At 49.6% G+C, this 20,119-nt stretch overlaps 1 protein-coding gene across 2 annotated transcripts in view; it reads right to left on the reverse strand.

The window, feature by feature from the left end:
- Positions 1–20,119, reverse strand: part of SMPD3 (sphingomyelin phosphodiesterase 3) — a 90,944-nt gene that overhangs the window by 19,906 nt on the left and 50,919 nt on the right. Inside the window, exon 2 of one of the 2 annotated variants that reach the window (XM_032283818.1) lies at positions 8,870–8,928. The exons of the other annotated variant lie outside the window; for it this stretch is intronic. The gene's annotated coding sequence lies outside the window, so the exon portion shown is untranslated. The remainder of the gene's footprint in view (positions 1–8,869; positions 8,929–20,119) is intronic. 2 annotated transcript variants of the gene reach the window in all.

The following is a 20,119-nucleotide window of genomic DNA, read 5'->3' on the forward strand; positions in this document are numbered from 1 at the left end:
CGAATGCCTTTCTGAGTGATGCAGGTCAGACATAGCCACGCTAATTCCTGAAAGCCACATCCCAGGCAGAATTGGGGTCTGGAGTCCGGCAAGAACGTGTGTGCTGTGGCAGCGACTACCACAGACACAAACGTGCCAGGTAAACACCTGTTTATCCGCCTAGATCCAAAGCACCTGGCTCCTTCTCACTGAAGTCCTCCCTGACCTGCACACCCGCCGTCTATCACTCTAATCAGGCACAAGTCTGTTTGCACGTCCTGGATTGAGCTCCAAGTCTTGACACCACCCCAAGCCCAAGGCCCACCCCGCTCCACTCCTTGGGAAGGGCAGTGAGCCAGCCAGCCACTTAGCACCAGCCCTCCTGACCTGGAAGGTCACACAACCCATCTAAACTACCCTAAGGTCTCTCTGGAACTCTTACTGAGCCCTTTAGGAAAGAGGCCTGCATTTTGTTTGAGATGGAAGACCAGGAACCTGAAGTTTCTGGAACCTTCTCAGAGAATGAATCCAATTCAGAGGAAAACAGACCTTAGGGCTGGAAGGAAAAAGACCAAGTCCTAGGGACATTTTGAACTCTGATCTCCCTGCATCTGAAGCCAACACAACCGTCAGACTTTCCAATTAATGCTTCAGCAGTTCCTCTTTTCCTGTTCTTTTCCCTTTGAGTTGGTTTCTAGCATTTGCCACTAAAGAGATCCTGTCTCAGATATACCAGCTATGTGATCTTTCTAAAATGCGATTCTATCAGCGCCTCTCCTGTGCAAACCTCCTGTGGCTCCCCCTTGGCATCCCACTGGGTCCTGGGTGGCCCTGCAGGACCTGGTGCCTCTGGCCTGTGCCTTATCAGCATCCCTCGGGAGACTGCAGCAGAGCAGACGCTGGGAGCGCAAACTCTGATGTTGGATGTGAAGGGCCACGTTGTCCTGCTGGATATTGGACAGGCTGCTCAGCTGACTGTGCCTTAGTTTCCTCACATGTTAGGCCTGGGTAATAACAGCCTCTCTGGGTAGTTGCAGATGGTGCACGCGTAGCACCAAGTGTGGTGCCTGCCTCATCTCTAGGATGATTAGTTTTATCATTTTGCTATCACTGTTAATTCCCTTGCTGCAAAGGCCCAAAGATACAGTCAGAGCCTTCCAAGTCTCCTCCTCGTGAGGCTGGTTTGCCTTACAAAGAAGGTTCTCTGCTCTCCCAGGTGAGTGGCAAAGACAGTGCAGGGGACTTCAGGGCCTCATCTGCTCACAGGGCATGATCAGAGCTGTCTGTTGTGGGCTGCTTGTGCAAGCCTGAATCAGAGGCCTCTGCAAAAGCCAGGTGCAGGCAAAGGGGCCACACAATTTTCAAAAAGAAACTTTCCACAGGAGGTGTTCCTGCACCATGTGATTTCTGAGAATAGTGACAGGCTGTGAGCAGCTCTGGGGCACTCCAACTAGCCAGCCTGGGCATTTCCCTGGCGAAGTCAGAAAGCCTAGATGAAGCCAACTTGGGTGTGACTGAAAAGCAAATCTCAAACCAGGTGGGTGGTGCATGCCCTAGAGGTGCAAGAGCCAACATGATGACTCAAGGAGCAGCACTCCTGGGTCCAGGCCCTTGTGCCACAGTGACATGGGCAGTTGCCCTGAGGGCACGGGCCCCATCCTAGGGGGACAGCTGAGTTTGAAGACCTGGCCATCCACTCTCTACCACCTGCCACTCCAAAGTCATCTATTGGTGACTACAAAGGGTACCAGCAAGGAGATGGTTGGATGTAAGCTGGCACCTAGACCCACGTCTGAGCCACACCAGGCGGCACCTCCTCCCATTCCTGTGTTCCCTGCGTTACATTCACAAACCCGCCTGTGACTAGACCTATCTGCCAGAGTCTACAAAGAAGGGCAGAAGCCTGCGGGGCTCCCGCCAGTCCTATGCCCTCATGGAGGCTGAGCCTAAGACAGAGAGGAGGCTAGGGGCAAAGGCTCCCTTCAGGATGAAGATGGGGAACCTCCTCCACCTGGGGCAGCTCCAGGACAGAACTGGAGCAGTCCCAAGTCAGGAGGCCGCAGGCCACGCTGAGCATGTAGTCAGGCAGGGCCTCCAACCTCAAGTGCTCTGGACCTGCCTGGGTGCTGAGGCCTGTGCCTGGGCTGGGCCTTGCCAGTCACCACAGCAAGGGATCCTGGAACACCAAAGTAGGTGTTCACATCACCTGATCCCGGCTGGCCAGTGCCACTTTCACCCTCAGGAGGCCCTCTGCCCACAGTGCCACTTCTGCCCTTCACAGGAAGGAGACCGGGGCCTTGCTTCTCCCAGGTTCTGCTGTTGAGGCTTCTGTCCCAGCCAAGTCCCTGCTTCCCTGATACAAAGGCTGATGTTAATGGTTCATGAGCCAAACAAGGCTTGGAACATCCTTTACTTAAGAGGGGATGACAGCATACTTTCTGTGGGAGTAGAATTTTAAACACAAGTCCACACAAATGCTAGGATTTAGGCAGACCCTGTGTCGGCTGCATTTCAAGTACAGCATTTCCTCCTGGAACGGATTGGCCAACTGCATGATGTGGAGGCATTTCAAGGCACCAGAGAACACAGATTAAGACGACAAACCTTCCTAAAACAGAACAGACGGGCTAACATTCTTTGGAAGGGAATCATTTCATATTCAGCCTAAAGTTTTCTATGCAAAGAACATTTAACAAACTGAGTCCTAGAGGAGAATTTATGCAGAGCTTAAAAAGCAAGTGAGTGAGAATGAGTAAATAAAATCAGGTGTCAGCATCTCACTTACCTTCCCTGTGGCCCCGGGCAGCTGGGCTTCAGGGCTGGGCTTTCTGGACTAAGGCAAGTCATCACTCACTGCTGAGGGTTGAGGCCCCATCCTAGGCCCTTTTGGTGACCTCTGACCCCAGGCCACACACTGCTCTACACACGGTACCATGAAAGGCCCTCCCTCTGCACACGGCACCATGAAAGTCCTTGGCTCCAAGAGAACCAGCCAGAATGCCCTCCCCATTGAGAGAATAACCCAGCTCAGGTCCAACCAAGGGCTGCTTTCCTGGTGAAGCCTCTGACCTGCTGTGAGGCCAGTCCTGTCCAGTGCCTCCAGATCATATACCTGGGAGGAATATATGGGTCTGCTGGAGTCCATTGCTTAGGGTGATGGTACTTAGAGTTTTATTTGCTTAAGAGTGTGAATTAGGCATGGGCGTGGTGGTTCACACCTGTAATCCTAGCACTTTGGGAGGCAGAGGCAGGCAGATCATTAGGTCAGGAGTTCGAGACCAGCCTGGCCAATATGGTGAAACCCCGTCTCTACTAAAAATACAAAAATTAGTCGGGCATGGTGGTGCCTGCCTGTAGTCCCAGCTGCTCAGGAGGCTGAGGCAGAAAAATCGCTTGAACCTGGGAGGTGGAGGTTGCAGTGAGCCAAGATCAAGCCACCGCTCTCCAGCCTGGGCGACAGAGCAAGACTCTTTCTCAAAAAAGAGTGTAAATTAGTCATTTGTCCACATGGAATATGGGTGGGGAGGCATCCCTCTAGGTGCTGCCATCAAGCTGGCCTTCCTTAGCTCCAAGATAACTGGGGCTCTGGGTTCCAACTCACCCCTACCCCTCTGCTAGTGGTAACCCTGTTTACACCTGCTCTTAGCTGTTAAAATCCTGCACATCTGAAAGGGGAGACCAGAGCTGTTTTCCTTTAGTTCACCCGGGCTTCCAAGCCCAGGACAGGAATCTTGCCTCACTTCCTCTGGCCCCTGGCGTGCCTGGAACCTGCTTTCCCGCAAAGAGGTAGGACTGCACTTCCTGGTCCCTTGTGGTTGGGTGGGATCATGTGATGAGTGCTGACCATTGCACCTCTACCGCATAGAGTGAGTGAGTGAAAGTGGTGTTGGACATTGCTGCACTTAAGTACTTAAACAGTAGATGTGGGACCTTCTAGAGCACTCTCCCTCTGCCACATTGACCTGCAGTGTTGGAGATGGTGGCTGCTCCTTCAGCCTCGGTCCAGGGTGAAGAGACACAGTCCAGGGCACCAGCTAACCCACGTGTAGTGTGGCAAGAAGAAAACCTTTAATTATAACCAACGCATGACCTATCCCATTCTGACCAACAGAGGACAGCTTCTGATTGGCTGTGTAATCAGTCCACTTACTTGATGCTACAAACAAGCCTCATTATGGACAGCCCACAGTTTCCCAAGAATACAGTCAGATCTACCTTCTGATCCAATCCAACTCTTCCTGCTCTCAAGGATAATGAGGCAATAATGATGTTCCTTTGTCTTGAATCCAGGCCAGGTGGAAGGCTCACTCCTCACCCCCTCAATATGCCCAAGAAAAGTCCATTCCTACCTAAGTTCCTCTAGCAGCATGAAGCATCAGGGGAGCTGAGTCTTAATCTTTTAATTGGTAGTGGAAACTGTTTCTTCTCAGAGAAGCGGTTGCTTTGGTGACACAGGTGACACAGGTAACACAGTAAATCCACCAGAAACCTCCGCCAGGGGTCAGTGTATGGGTTGGTCCCAGGGGCCAAGTGAGCCCTGCAGGGAAGGAGCAGGCAGCAGCACTGGGGGTGCTTTGAGGTGGGCGCAGATAAAGTCAGAGCCCAGAGGCCTGGCATGGCGAGACACTGCTAGGTCTGGCTGGTTAACAGGGCACCCAGGGCTGGCAGGGGTAGGGATGGGCAGCAGCTGTTAATCAGGGAGGCTGGGCCGCTGGGTGAGTCAGATGCAGCACAGTGGCTGCTCAGGGTATTTCACAGCAAGGGCCTAGGGTTTCTGGCAGCAGAGACTTTGCCTCTTAGACGTGTATAGTTGAGGGTGGGGTGTCCCCTACAGGGTGTAGAGATAGGAAGGTGGTGGGCATTGGGTGGAGCAAGCCATGAGCAAGGGAGAAGCAGGTGTGGTGGTGGGGCAAAAAGGGAACTGAGAGTGGCCACAGGGAGGTGGAGCCTTGGGGGGTCCTGCCTTGCCAGGGCCATGCCTTTGAGGACCATAATGACTACTAGGTCACTGATTGCAGACAAGGAGGGGTCCTCTGGGTGGGGCAGCTAGGGAACATGGGCCTGAGGGGAGGATCCTCTGCATTCACTTAGTTTGCCCCAAGTTAGGTTTTTGTTTGTTTTTGTTTTGTTTTGTTTTTGAGATGGAGTCTCGCTCTGTCACCCAGGCTGGTGTGCAATGGTGCAATCTCTGCTCACTGCAACCTCCGCCTCCTGGGCTCAAGCGATTCTCCTGCCTCAGCCTCCCAAGTAACTGGGATTACAGGCACGCATTGCCACGGCCAGCTAATTTTTTTGTATTTTTAGTAGGGATGGGGTTTCACCGTGTTGGCCAGGCTGGTCTCAAACTCCTGACCTCAGGTGATTCACCCACCTCGGCCTCCCAAACTGCTGGGATTGTAGGCTTGAGCCACCACGCCCGGCCAGGTTTGTTTAACTTAAATGCTTAGCCTGTCCAGAGAGCATTGCACCTCCACCGCATAGAGCAAGCTGGCTCACATCATCCCTTCTGCTTAGAGCATGTGTGCTGCATCTGTGTCCTGCACTTCAGGAGGGATGAGTGGCCCTCTGGCTGGTTGGGGGTTCGGGCGGTGACCCACCTGAGGCTGCCTGCCCTCCCCTGGCGCACCACGAGAGAAAAGGAAGACAGGGTGTCTCATTGGACTTTCTTGCTAAAGTTTTGGAAAGAAAATGTCCAGAACAAAGGTCAGCACCTCTGAGAAAACAGTCCATGCAGTTTCAACCAGATTGGCCTTAGGAATTAGGCCCAATTGGAGGTGGAAGCAGCTCGTCCCTCATCTGTTCTCCACTTGCTGCCCCTTGGTCCTGACACTGTCCTCTTGCTCCCCGCTCCATGGGACTGCTCCTTCTCAGAGCCCTTGGAGGAGTCCTCGGAGGTCCTCCCCTGCTCACTCCTTAGGGGCTGGACTTTCCCTTGCCTCTTCCCTCCCTTCTTGGCTGATTCCTTGAGGGTCACCTGTTTCCAGAGCCCAGGTATCTCCTGATCTCGGACCACAGGTATTTGATTGACAACTCTACATCTTCCTCTAGAAGTTCATTACTCCTCTTCCTCCCCCTTCCCCATATACAGCTCTGTCTCCTGAGTAGTTCTGGGCCTTGGAACTCCTCCATACCCTGTCTCTTCTTCCCAGCCCACAATTCTTCCCCCCTCCCCCCCAGTCTCCTGGATCCATTCCCACAGCCATATCCCAGTTCAGGGCTTGCCCTCTCCAACCTAGACACTGCCACAGATTCCACCTGGTCTCTCTCCCCCGGCCCACCTGGCAACTGGTGGGATCTTCCTATATTAAACATCAGACCACATTGCTTCCTGTGGCCCTTCAGTAGCGCCTGCTGACTCAAGAGGTTGCCCAGGCACCTGGGCAGGGAAAGGCAGGCTGTACCCAGTGTCCTGATTGCTCTGTCTCCTCTTGTTCCTGGAGCTCCAAGGGCCCTGACCCGAGCAGTCCCCACTCTTCCCTTCCAGGCCTCCACACTTCTGTTTGGGCTATTCCCTGATGACCCTCATCTGTGTGAAGGAATGTGGCCTCAGCAGAGGAGCTCAGGGTTCAAGATTCACAGAGAAGATCCCTCCTTCAAAATTTAGCCAGCCCATCCATGGCTCCAGGGATAACTGGAGGACCATAGGCTCAGGGCAAACAGGCCCTTTCTCTCTTGACAGCTGAGTGTTTCTGTGCATGTATTGCTCAAGCTTGCAGTCTGCATACTAGAAAGGTAGGTAACCAGCCCCTGATAGATCTGACACCTTCAGATCTATCAAGCTAGAAACAGAACTGAGAGACAGGAGGCTCAAGCTATGTCAGCAAATTCATCCTTCAAAGCAGAAGGAGGGACAGCCTTGTGTGTGTGGATCTGTGGGTTGTCTCTGCAGGACCAGGGACCCTGCCCATGTGGAACCCTGGGGTTGGGGGTAAGGTGCTCCCCCACCCACCCCAACTTCCAGTCCCAGGGAATGAGCATTCTATTTTCTAACTCTGAGGCCAGACTAGGAGACCAAAGCCTGTGCCCCCAACTCCCCGTGTAAGCACTCAGAATTTTATTCCATCACTTGACCCTAGCTGTGTATAGAGTAGGTAGATAATAGGAATCCCTGCCAACTGAGGACAAGTGGCAGCCCTGCCCCCTGCTGACCTGAAGCTGCAGCCAGAATGGGCTCATCTGAGGCCACCTGCTTGGGACCTCAAACTCATTCCCTCCCTCCCTTCCTTTCTCATTCCCTGCTGAAGCGGGGACAAAGCTATGAGCCAGACCACAGCAAAGACAAGAGGGAGACTGGAAATGAGCATCAGAAAGGCAGGAGTATCGCTTTCGGCCTTTTGGCTAAGATCAAGTGTAGAAAGGCAGGAGTAACGGAGCTCCTCTTGGGGACATCAGAGAAGACATCGCCTAGCACATACCTCACAGAATGTGCTTTTCACACTGGGGGTGCATCTACACTGCACAACTACCCCAAATAGGTACGGCTGGTCCCACTTACAGATAAGGAAACAGAGACTCAGAGAGGTAAATGGCAGTCACTGAGAGGTGCAGCCAAGTCACCTGACTCCAATTTCCTTTTTCTCTCTACTTTTCTTGCCAAGGCTGAATATAAGTGATATGCAAACATATCCAGAAATACGTAAATGAACACCATCCAGAACCACCCTTACTTCCAGGACAAGTTCCTGGGGAAGAATAACATTCCCTACACTGTCCCTCTTGTCCTTCCCCCTCGATTCCCACAAAACAAGACCGTTGCCTCTTTTTTCAGTCCCCTGCAGGTAACATTTGTCACCCACCCCCCACTGAGCCCTTGGTGAAAACTCCAATGGTCTCCTTCCTCCCTCCCTGCGAGCTGCTGGTCTCATCTATTTCCCCTTTCGTTCTTCCATCCAGTAACCACAACCTTGGATCCCCAAATCTCCCTGCCCCCAGCCTGGTGACCACACTGACAACCCTGAAAACACTTACTTTGTCAATATTTGGGAAAGAGTGGGTTCTTACAATGGTCTTGTTCTGGCTCCTGGTCTGAGGTTTCTGACTGTCAGGAGTCACTAGCTTCCGCTTTTATTCCTGAGACTGGCCCAGTAGTCTGAATTACTTCTTTGGGATGGATTCAAGAGTAGAATTACTCAGTAAACTTTAAAACTTCTGATACATACTGCCGAACTACTTTCTACCAAAGTTCTGTCAATTTACTGATTGTTTGAGAATACATGTTTCACAACATCCTTACCAACTCTGGGTTTTAACATTAAAAAATGTGTTTTTAGCACTTTCGGAGGTCAAGGCAGGCAAATCACTTGAACCCAGGAGTTGGAGACTAGCTAAGGCAACATGGTAAAACCCAGTCTCTGCAAAAAATACAAACATTAGCCAGGTGTGTTGGTGTGTACTTGTAGTCCCAGCTACTCAGGAGGTTGAGGCGAGAAGAACGCTTGAGCCCAGGAGGTAGAGGTTGCAGTGAGCTGAGATTGCACCACTGCACTCCAGTCCCAGAGACAGTAAGACCGGTCTCAAAAGAAAAAATGTTTTTGATAGTTTAGTGGAAGCGGTATCTGGTTACATTTTTCAGGGTGCTTAATTTGTATTCCTTTACTTTTATGAAGTGCTGCTTCAAATATTTTTCCCATATATTGAAGGAGTTAGTATTTTCTCCATAGATTGGGTGTATTGTACTCCACTTGAGGTCAGGATGGGACCAAGATGGCCAGGTCCAGATTGCTCACCCAGAGCTGTGGTTTTCAAACATTTTAACAAGCAGGAGAGCCTTTTCTTAATCTCACAGAATATCTCCATAAAAACACTAACAAGTAGCCCATGAGGAAAGGCTTGGAGCACCCCCTTACCCACTCCCACCCCACCCCTCTGGTTCCAGAAGTCTTGGTTTTACCTGAGAAGGAGCCACTGGGACTTTGCTGTCCTTGTCTCTGAAAAGCTGTCACCACAGACCTGAAAGGAGATGGGCAGTTCACAGAGGTGCCTGGAACAATCTCGGGAACTCGCCCAACAGCCACCAAGCAGCCCAGAACAGGTGAGCCAGGTACAAAGACCAAGGGGCCCCACCTTCGGCCAGAGGCACTGCCACACCCTCCACGTTGCCAGGGTGAGGGTGTGTGCCTGGCAGTTCCAGCGGACGAAGTGCAGCCGCAGTGGGCGGGGCCCGAGGTTTGTGTGAGGATTTTCAGGGAGGAGGGTTGCCAAGAGGGGAGGACTTCAAGGATGGGATGGATGATCCCTCCACGTGGACACTGGGACACAGGCCGGGCTCAGGGGGTGCGGGGTGAAGGTGGAGGGTGGGAAAAAGTTGAATTCAAAAACTCCAGCCGCAGGGCCCAGGTTTAATCTGATGGGAGAACCAGAATAATCAGAGCTTTAGGAGCTTTGTGCTATCTTGCTTCTCTAAGATACCTGAGGGTAGGAGAGAGCTGAACTCAGGCCAGGGAAGAGGGACAGTGGCCACTGGGATGGGGTGGATGAGGGGACGAAGAACAACACTGAGGAGAACCAGAGGGATCTGGTGGCAGATAAGGGGGAGGGCAGGCAGGCCAGTGGAAGGGAGGCTCAGCAGGACACCTTGTGAACCCAATGGGGTCTTCAGAGGGAACAGCTGGGAGGGAACTCATGTGACCCTAGGCCTTTGGACACGATGTCAGTGGCTCCCCGCGCCCCTTGCTGACCGACGTGAGGGATCCTGGCACTATGCTCTGGGGACGCTACCGTCCACACTTGGGCCCCAGTCCTAGTTTGTAGTCCCCGCCCTTGCCCGCTAGTCCCGCCTCTGGCCTCAGCCCAGGCCTCCTCCTACCAACCTGCCAAATCCTTGGCTCCAGGGCCCGCCCCCCACCCCGTCTCAGGCCCAGTCTCTGCTTTCAAGTTCAGCATTCCCAGCCCAACGCCCAGCGCAGCCACAGCTGTCCTTGTTCGCTCCACCTTAAGCCAGTCCCATGGCCCAGCCCAAAACCCTCTTACCATCCCTTCATCCGGAGTAGGATGACCCATCACTCTTCATAGCTCATCCCTTATGTACGCTTACTATGCAAATCACCCAAAGTGTTTCAGAAGAATATGAAAGCTGAGGCCCAGTCCATTCTCTGTCCCCTAGCTGAAGATGTTGCAGCCGTGCTGGCAGGAGTGTCTCCTCCATGGCAAATAATTGGCTCCCTTCTGACTATGAATTTGCACAGAAAAGGTTTGGGCTCCAGTGAGACCCCATTCTGGTCTAGGCCATTGATCTTGGGCAAGTCATTTAGCCTCTGAGCCTCAGAGGCTCCCTCCTCTGTAACACTAGGGGCCACTACAAGATCTTGGATGGCCATGGCCAGTACCAAATGAGCACCGGCACTGGAGGTTGCCAGATCAGAGTGGGAAGAAGGAAGCCAGAGCCCCGCAGATCCACGCTCTGCACATGGTCACCTGGGTTCCCTAGGAACCCTTATGTCCACATGGATACCCTGGCTTTTGCCCTCTGAGCTAAGTACCTGGCAAGCACCCCTCCCCAGCCTGGGGAGTCCAGCCTGCCGGGAAGCAGAGGGTGACCTGCTGTCCTGGCCTGTCCTCTGTCCTTGGGACTCCTGCCACTTCACCCACAGTTGGCTGACAACCTGCATGCACCTCTGTCCTTCACCCTCTTGCTGGGCTGACCTGACCCAGACCACAGGCTCTCAAGCATCTGGCATTGGACATAAAGGAGGCAGGGCACTCCTGAGCCATTTGGGCCTGTGTGACTCCCAGCCCTCACTGCCCTCTCTGTCAGTGGGGAGGAGCTCACCTCTCATCCCTCAGTGAGAAGTTTGTCAAGAAGGATCTTTGGTCTCCAACATTTCCCAAACTGTCCCCCACCAGCTGCACAGCTGCACGCCCCCCTCCCTACCCTCCACCCCCACTCCCATGCCCCACCAACTCTTCTGAAAAATCTCTGCACGGTTTTTTTTTTTTTTTCACAATAGAATTAAATGACAAGAACTGGCTATTTAGGGAGGGGTTCCTGAAGGGAGATGGAATCTCGACAACCTTGAAATTATAGGCCCTTGTCTTTTCTCAAAAGAAAAGAGAAACATGTCATATCATTGATATTCTGAGCCAGGCCTTGTTTTGAAATATGGTCTTCCCCTATCCTTTCACAAACCACAGACTTTTTCCCTCTTTGAAAATAAGATCACATCAAGTCAGGGATTAGAAATGGGAAAAATTCAATCAGAGCCTCCCTCTGCCAGCTACCCATCTCAATATACTCCCAGGCGAGCGGAATCCGCTCCTGTTCCAACCCTGCTCAGCATCATTATTCAAAACGCACCGGTAGGAAAGGGTGAAACAGAAGAACCTTTCATCCCCGGCTGAGCGGGGCCTGCAGTGCTTCTCTCCTGGCTCCGGCAGCTGGCTTGTGCCTGGGCCGAGTCAGGCCTCTGGCTTAAATAGGCAGTGGTAACAGAGCAGGGAGGGCCCAGGGGGCGGGTGTGGAAAGTGGGCCATTTACCCAGCACAGCAAGGCAGTGTCTTCGGAGCCAACAGTGGTCCCAAGTACGTACCCGCCTGCCTGCCTGCCTGTCTACCAGGAGGCCTCAAGCCCACAGGCCTCAAGACCGCAGACCGGCACCTGGGGTGACCCCTGATGGATGTGCAGCTCCAAGGGAGACTACGTCCCTGGATGCACTGAGCTTGGTCAGGTTCTTGGATACCTCCACCTCTCCTGTGTAGCAGAACCAGCTGTGATGGATGGACCTGTTCCCCAGGGCCTCTCTCTAAGCCTTGGTTTCTGCCTTCTTAAAATGAGGATAACACTGACTTCACAGGTCCAGAAATAATGTTTGTAAAGGGCTTGGCAGCTAGGAGGTTGATTTATTTACCCACATGGTGATACTGGGGCCAGGTACCTTCGATGAGACTTGAGCCTACAGGTTTAGTAATGTACCCAAAGCGGCACAGCCTTCCATCTGTCAGTGTCAGACTACATGCAGACCTGGAACCTTGCAGCCTCATTCTACAGTTGAAGTTTAGGGTGAGTGAAGGTGAAGAGCAGCTGCTCACCTTGGGGAAAATCTTGACTGAAACCTAGTGAAAGTTACCTTTAAGCCCTCAGTGTTACGGGAAAGGGGTCCTGATCCAGAAAAGGAAAGAATTCAGAGCGAATCCACAGAGTAAAATGAAAGCAAGTTCATTATAGAAGAAACAAAAGAATGGCTACTTCATAAACAGAGCAGCCCTGAGGGTGCTGGTTGGCTAGTTTTATGGTTATTTCTTGATCATGTCCTAAATGAGGGGTGGATTATTTATGAGTTTTACAGGAAAGGGGTGGGCAATCCCTGAAATTGAGGGTTCCTCTCCTTTTTAGACCATATAAAACCAAGAATGACTTCTGGAACATTGCCCTGGCATTTGTAAACCTTCATGGCGCTGGTGGGAGTATCTTTGGCATGCTAATACATTATAATTAGCATATAATGAACAGTGAGGACAACCAGAGGTCGTTTTGGTCACCATCTTGCTTTTGGCAGGTTTTAACTAGCTTCTTTACTGCATCCTGTTTTATCGGCGGAGTCTTTGTGACCTGTATCTTGTGCTGACCTCCTATCTCATCCTATGACTAAGAATGTCTAACCTAGGCTGGATGTGATGGCCACCACTTGTAATTCCAGCACTTTGGGAGGCTGAGGCGGGCAGATCTCTTGAGCTCAGGAGTTTGAGACCAGCCTGGGCAACATGGTGAAACCCTGTCTCTAAAAACTATACACACACTAGCTGAGTGTGGGCATGCTTGTAGTCCCAGCTGCTTGGGAGGCTGAAGTGGAAGATCGCTTGAGCCCAGGAGGTTGAGGCTACAGTGAGCTGTGATGGCACCACTGCATTCCAGCCTGGGTGACAAAGTGAGACCCTCTGTCAAAATAAACAAAGATTCAGAATGCCTAACCTTCTGGGAATGCAGCCCAGCACATCTCAGCCTCATTTTAGCCAGCATCTTTTCAAGATGGAGTTGCTCTTGTTCAAACACCTCTGACACCAATACCAAGGCAAGGGAGGGTGGCATGGTTAGACAGGTATGGTCAGGCAGCCTGTCTGCATTTGGGTGAGACTCTGGGGGAGAGGTGCAGAAGTATCCCAGAGTAGCTGCTAGGGATGGCTGGTGAGAGGAGCTGCCCCTCAAACCTGCTAGGTCTCCGAGTAACACTATAGGGAGGTGAATGTCTCACCTGGTTGGTTCAAATTGATCTTCCAGTGAGTGGGACAGTGCCCCCACCTCAGTGAACAAAGATTAGGACATCAGCTAATGGAGAATTAAGACAAAGAGTAGTTCCTTTGTCATTTTATGCTTGAAAAAGTTCTGCCTTTTAAAGTGCAAATAAATCTGCTAGTAGATAATTGAAGTCACATGATCGAATTGTCTTAAACAGGAAAAGTACACATTTTTGTTTTGATTAATAAAATGTTAACTCCTCATTTCTCCCAAAGCAGCAGCAAAACAGAGGGCCTGGATCTCTGTTAGTTGGACTCAGAAGGGAAATCAACTTGACTATAAATACCGATGAAGTTATGATTACGTGTGAAGCCCATTCGTATGCCAGTCATTAATTGTTGTGTATATTGTGGACCTGACACCCTTTCGGAAGTTTGGATTACAAAGGTGGGAGACGCACTTAGAAAGAGTGTGCACTTCAGAGTCCAATCTAAGTTCAAATCTGGCCCTGGGCAACACTGGGCCTTCATTTAGCGTCTCTGAGCCTTGGGTTTCTACTACTTTGCAAGGCTGTTGGCAGAATTAGATGAGATGATATTGGTGAAAACTCTCTGTAGGCATTCAGTGATCAGTTATCCATTTGGAAAGATAATTCCACAGGAAGCATGGGGTGGGCAGGAGGGGAGACAAGCAGGAAGGCCAGGGCAGTAGCCAAAGCAGGGAGGTGGCAGAACCAAGGAAAAGAGAGGGGTCACGTATCTGGGGACATCTGAGAGGGTAGAATGGTGTTATGGACGAATGTCTGTATCCCCAACAAATTTATATGTTGAAGCCCTAAACCCACTGTGTGCCTGCATTTGTAGATGGAGGCTCTAAGGAAGTATAGATGGTCTCTGACTTATGATGGTGGAACTTAAGAATTTTCAACTTTTCTTTTCTTTTTTTTTTGCCTCACTCTGTTACCCAGGCTAGAGTGCAGTGGCGCCATGTTGGCTCACAGCAACCTCCACCTCCTGGGTTCAAGCGATTCTCTTGCCTCAGTCTCACATGTAGCTGGGATTACAGGCACCCACCACTACACCCAGCTAATTTTTTTTTTTTTTTTTTTTTTTTTTAGTAGAGATGGGGTTTCACCATGTGGGCCAGGCTGGTCTCAAAATTCTGACCTCAGGTGATCTGCTCGCCTTGGCCTCCCAAAGTGCTGGGATTACATGCATAAGCCACTGTGCCTGGCCAAGATTTTTTTAGCTTTTCAATGATGCAAAAGTAATAGACATTCCATAGAAACCATACTTTGAATTTTGACCTTTTCATTATTTTAGTTTTTTATTATAAATGTTAGTTATTATTATAAAATAGGCTTTGTTAGATGATTTTGCCCAACTGTAGGCTAATTTGAGTGTTCTGACCATGTTTAATGTAGGCTAGGCTACAATGCTCGCTAGTTTAGGTATATTAAATACATTTTCAAGGAACTGTATTTTCAACATACAATTGCTGTATAGGGATGTAACCCTGTGATAAGTTGAGGAACATTTGTATTTAAGTTTAAAGGTGGACATTAATAAGGGTGGGTCCTGATCTGATAAGATTAGTGTTCTTATAAGAAGAGATGCTGGGCCAGGCTTGGTGGCTCATGCTTGTAATCCTAGCACTTTGGGAGGCCAAGGCAGGGGGATCACTTGAGGCCAAGAGTTAGAGACCAGCCTGGCCAACATGGTGAAACCCCGACTTTCTTCTTAAAAGACAAAAATTAGCCAGGTATGGTGGCATGCACCTGTGGTCCCAGTTACCTGGGAGGCAGAGGTTGCAGTGAGCTGAGATTGTGAGACAGAATGAGATGCTGTCTCAAAAGAGATGCCAAAGTGCTCACAGGAACCAAGGAAAAGCCATATGTGGACTTAGTGAGAAGGCAGCTGTCTACAAGCCAGGAAGAGAGCCCTTACCAGAAACTGAATCAGCTAGAACCTTGATCTCAGACTTCTAGCCTCTAACCTGTGAGAAGCTCAATTTTGGTTGTTTAAGCCATCTAGTCTGTGGTATTTTGTTATGGCATCCCGAGCAGACTTTTACCAATGGATGCAGACCAAGTGGGATATTCAGACCCAGAACTAGAGTTGAGGTCTGGATTGGAGCTGGTTTGAGAATTATTAGAGTGTAGGCAGACTCTTGAGAGTGACTACATTTTGTCAGATCACTTATTCTTTCTTGCTTCAATTGGTCCATTCTAATTCTAATTTCTTGTTACGTAAGATAGCTTTTAAATTTTATATTTTTGTAAAAGTCAGATATTCTCCTTTGCTTCAAAAAAGTATAATTGTGCACAACTTTCCCCTAATTTTTACCTGACTTTGTTTTCCCCTACTTGTAGAGAACAAGTCTTGTTTAGGAGCATAAGTGATGTGATTAAAATCCACTTGTTCACTTAGAATTGCACATTTTTTTTAAGGCTCATTTTGTCTTCAATGTTTGTGATGTCAGTTCTCTTGTCATTCTTACCCAATTTCAGAAGAATATATCTCCCTTCATTTCAGCTTGTTGGATAATTTATATTTCAAAATTTAAACTAGCAAATGGTTTTTTCTTTTTCTCAGAGTTGTACTTGAAAGGCACAGTGTGTTTTCTTTAGTTCTAGGCAGAGCTGTTTTTTCATTTCTGGAAGCTTTTCTTATATTGTTTCTTTTCTGATGCCTCCTTTATGTGTTCCTCCATTCATCTCCCTCTTCCAGGCCTACTTTAGGGCTGTCATACCATTTTCTGTTTTCCAAATCATTTATTTGCTCCTCTGTTTTCTTTGTCTACATTTTTGGTTTCATGTCTTACCTTATCTTCAACATCACTAATTTCTTTGTTCTATTTGTTTCTGTTATGCCAATTACTACTTCCAGTTGTTTTCCAATTGTTTTATAATTTTCACTATGGAATTATGGCTATTTTTTTCTGATCTGTTTCTGTTAGCATTTTATTGTTGTCATTTATTACTTTCAGAGTAGTTATTATCCAGTTCATCTTATTTGTTCCTTCAGATTCCATCATTTAAAAAACTAATTGATATTTATTGGGTGCCTACTGCATGCAGACACTGCTGCTCATCATTTAGCACTTGTAGCCATCTGCTTTCCTTCTAACTTTAGTACTGCAGGACTCAGAATTCTTTAGTCATAGCTGCTTTAGGCAGGTTCTGATTAACTAATTCATTTATTTGTCTTGTTCCCCAAAAGACTTATGATAACTTAAACTGTATCCTATGGACAATATGAGACTTTTTTGTTTGTTTAAATAGGGAATTAGAGCTATGAGAAAACAGAAAAAACAAGAGGCAACCAGGCAGAGCTAGAGAACAGAGAGTGAGTGAGATGAAGTCTCATTCCAATGGTAGCCTCAGGTGGGCACACAGATGTGTTTTATGACTGAGGCTTGTCCTATTGATTTTTTTGGTGGTGTTGAATGACCCTTTGTTTTAAATTCTTATTTGAATAGCTGTAGTGTAAAAGAGGTCCTGTGGCATCAATCCCTTGGCTACCCCCCTTCCCCCCCATGGGAAATGCTTACATATATCTTTCCCAAGGGGGCTAGAGTTGGAAAAAAAAAAAAAAAAGAGCCAGAATTATAGGTGATAGTGTGGGCTGGGAGCACGTAAAACAGTGTAACAGTGACCCCCAACCTCATGGTTCACCTTCCGAAAGTCTGTATTGATTGAACAATTCATTAGCTATGTATTTCCTGTGCTCAGAATCAGAGATTTTCCCTGTGTTGGGTGGCAACTGTAATCTGGTTGAGAGGAAGGCTTCTCAGGGGCTCTCTGTTCCCACAGAACTCCAGAGTGGCCTCATTTCACACTTCTCGGGAACCAGCTTTTTGAGTGACAGATTGATTGGTGTATGGGTGGTTACCAAAAAAGATTCTATTTTATTAGCTGTTTGTCTTGCAAAGTGAAGTAGTTTTTTTTTTTTTTTTTTTGTTTTATTTTTTTTAACTTTATCAAAATGTCATCATCTCCAGGGTTTAGAATGTACCCTCTGGCTTTAAGGGAAGATCTCAGTCCCACAGTGAGTCCCATAGCTGTCATGTCCCAGTTTACCTCAAGCCCTTGAGTGACAAGAAGCCTGAGTCGGGGCAGGTGAGCTCAGGCCTACAGCTGCCCTAGTCTGCACCCACTTAGGGGCTGACCCTGAGGGGCAGCTAGCTGAGCACCAAGGGGACAACTCTAAATTTCATCGCGGTGCCTAAACTGCCTTAAAAAAATACATCAAGGGAAAAGTAACATCTAGACATTCTTATACATGAGAGACCATGTATATATAGGTAATGTTGCTTTTCTGTTTGAGAAGGATATAGAAAACATTCCACTTACTTTTTTTTTTTAATTAAAAATGAGGAAATATATTAAACAATGAAAAAGACCTTGGTTTCCTATTATGGCAGTTAAAGAGACAAAAACAGACTGAAAGTGGTTGCATGAAGGCAGGGAGCAGAGTCCTGTCTCATGGGTGCCTCAGCTCAGTGTGCCTGGCCTGGGCAGTCCAGCTCTGCCCTTCCAGCCTCAGCGGGCACAGCCCCTCGTTGTCCACTCTGTCCTTGGCCCCTCCGTCAGCTGCAAGTGTCCCGTCCAGAGTCAAGGCCAAATACTCCCAGTTCCTGAGTCTGTTTCTAGATCCTGTTCCCCCTCTTTCCCTGGCTGTCACCTCCACCAGGGCCTCCTCCTGTCTTGACTGCATTGAGCTCCTTCCCTCCTAATTGGGCTGAAGCCTGTGATCCTCCCACCGGCAGCTCTGAGCTCACTCCGCCCTTGTCCAGCATCTCCAGATTTCCCTCTACCCCTAGGATCGATCTTTCTACCTGGCCTGGCTTGAGGACCCCTAGTGACCAGGCCCTGCCATCCCCGGCCTCATTTCTGCCCCTCCCTCTCTCCCATTGATTTGATCTGATGGCCCTGACCTCTAGCTTTCATTGTTCCTAGAACATACCATGCTCTTTCATCCCTCCATGCCTTTGCACATGGTGTCCCTGGTGTCTGAAACACCCCTGGTGGTCCAACTGACACCCGTCCTCTAAGGCTCAGCTCTAAAGCTTTGAACCCCCTCCCCTCAGTCGCCCACCCCCGGGCTTTGTACTGGCAGCCTAGAGCCCCCTGAGCTCCAAGCACAGGGCCCAGTCTCTGATAGAGGCATTCCCGGAACCTCAGTCTAATCAATAAAGTGGTTTCTAGCCAGGCAGGCACGTCCATCACCAGAAGCTTCGATTCCCTTTGTACACACCAGGGGGCACAGCAGGAGCTGTGAGAAACTGCTCCCCATGGTTTGAATTAGTGCTTCCATCTCAGTGAGGCTACTTTGTCATAAAACAAAACAAACAAAACAAAACAAAATGAAAACACAACATGGAGACTTCACATTGAAAAGTGTGTGAACTCACATGTGTGTGTTGTGCCTATAGCTTACTGGAATCATCATCCTCATCAACATGATTATATCAAAAATGTTTTGGGGCACCCACTGTGTGCCAGGCACTGTGTTCAGTGCACTCAGTGCACAACGTCTTGTTTCATCCCCTAAGCAGCCTGGGGAGGGTAGGTTTTATTGATCCCACACTCAGAGATGAGAACTGAGGCTTGGAGGGGCATAAGTGACTTGCTCAGTCACACAGCTAGAGGGTGGCACAGATTCTGTGAGCAAGTCTTATCTACGGCCCCACCCTAGTTAGCATTTTGACTGGTACGGCTACCTAATACACAGGAGGCACTCATAGGTAAGGGAGGAAACTCCCAGGGGTTGGGAAGTTTGCTAGCCACCATCCTCCCCTCTTACCTGCACCCCTGCTCTATCCCAGAGGGATTCAAGGTGGATGCTGCCATGATTTGTTCTTAACACTTGAGTACGAATTCATCCATCAACTGTTGTCCTGGATGTCTGAATGGTCAGAGAGCCAGTGGGGATTGGGAGGTATAAACCCAGCAGGAACCAGGTAGAGTTGTGCTATGGGGCCGAGGGGCAATGGGGTACACCCTAGTCAAGCCCATTGTCTCTCCCTGGTGTCCTTCGGCCTTGTGCCATCTCCATTTGTTCTCCAGACAGAAGCCAGAATGATCTTTCTAGATACATACTTGGGCACCCTCCCAGCTAACTCTTTCATGGTCCCCAGGATAAAATCCATGCCTCACGCATGTCTGCCTCCTCTCCTGTTGCACTTCTTGCCAAGCTTGTCCTCTGAGCTCTCCTCTTTCCTCCTTGGTCCCATTCTTTCTCCAGGAGAGCCTTTCCCAGCCTGGAATTCCATGCCTCACCTAGTTAGCTCCTCATCTTCTTGCCTTTTGGGGGGTCTCTTTCTCCAGGAAGCCTTCCCCCCTCCCCTGGTGGCAGTGCTTCATCTTAGGGCCTCCTACAGGGAGCCCCCATTGCTCCTGGCACCACCCCAGAGGTGGCCTCTAGAGGTCTGGGACCTGGGTCACATGTCAAACAGGCAGGCAAGGCCAGGGGATGACAACCACAGGGAGGAATATCCCCCAAAGGCAGCCTTCCAGAGGGAGATGCAGAATCTTGTCAGGGAGGGAGGGAGTCTAAGAGGTGGGTGGGCCTCTGGAATGTGCTGGGGCTGTGGCCACCTGGACCCCTGCTGGAGCTGCAGCTGTGGATGTTGCTCTCAGGGAGAACAGGCGGAGGAAAAAAGGGGGTCAAGGACAGAAGCTTGGGGCTCATCCCATTTTTGGCTTGGTGAGGATAGAAGAGCCAAAAAGAGCACTTGGGAAAAGGAAGAAGATCACAGAAAAGGTGGTTAAAATATGGCACTGTTTTTATTTAGTTCTCAAATAATCTTACTTTTTTCTTTTTCACTTAGAATAGCTGGAAAAGAAGGGCCCTACGTGGCAGTCCCTGGGATGAAAAAACCATGTGTCAGAAAGCTGGTGCCCAATCCCTCATGCTATTTTTATCTTCCTGACACTACCTCTTTGGGCCCCGAGGAGGATCCTGGCCT

This window comes from Sapajus apella, unplaced genomic scaffold (genome assembly GCF_009761245.1).
Source record: "Sapajus apella isolate SASKATOON/1434 unplaced genomic scaffold, GSC_monkey_1.0 scaffold15, whole genome shotgun sequence".
In the NCBI taxonomy this organism is placed as follows: domain Eukaryota; kingdom Metazoa; phylum Chordata; class Mammalia; order Primates; family Cebidae; genus Sapajus; species Sapajus apella.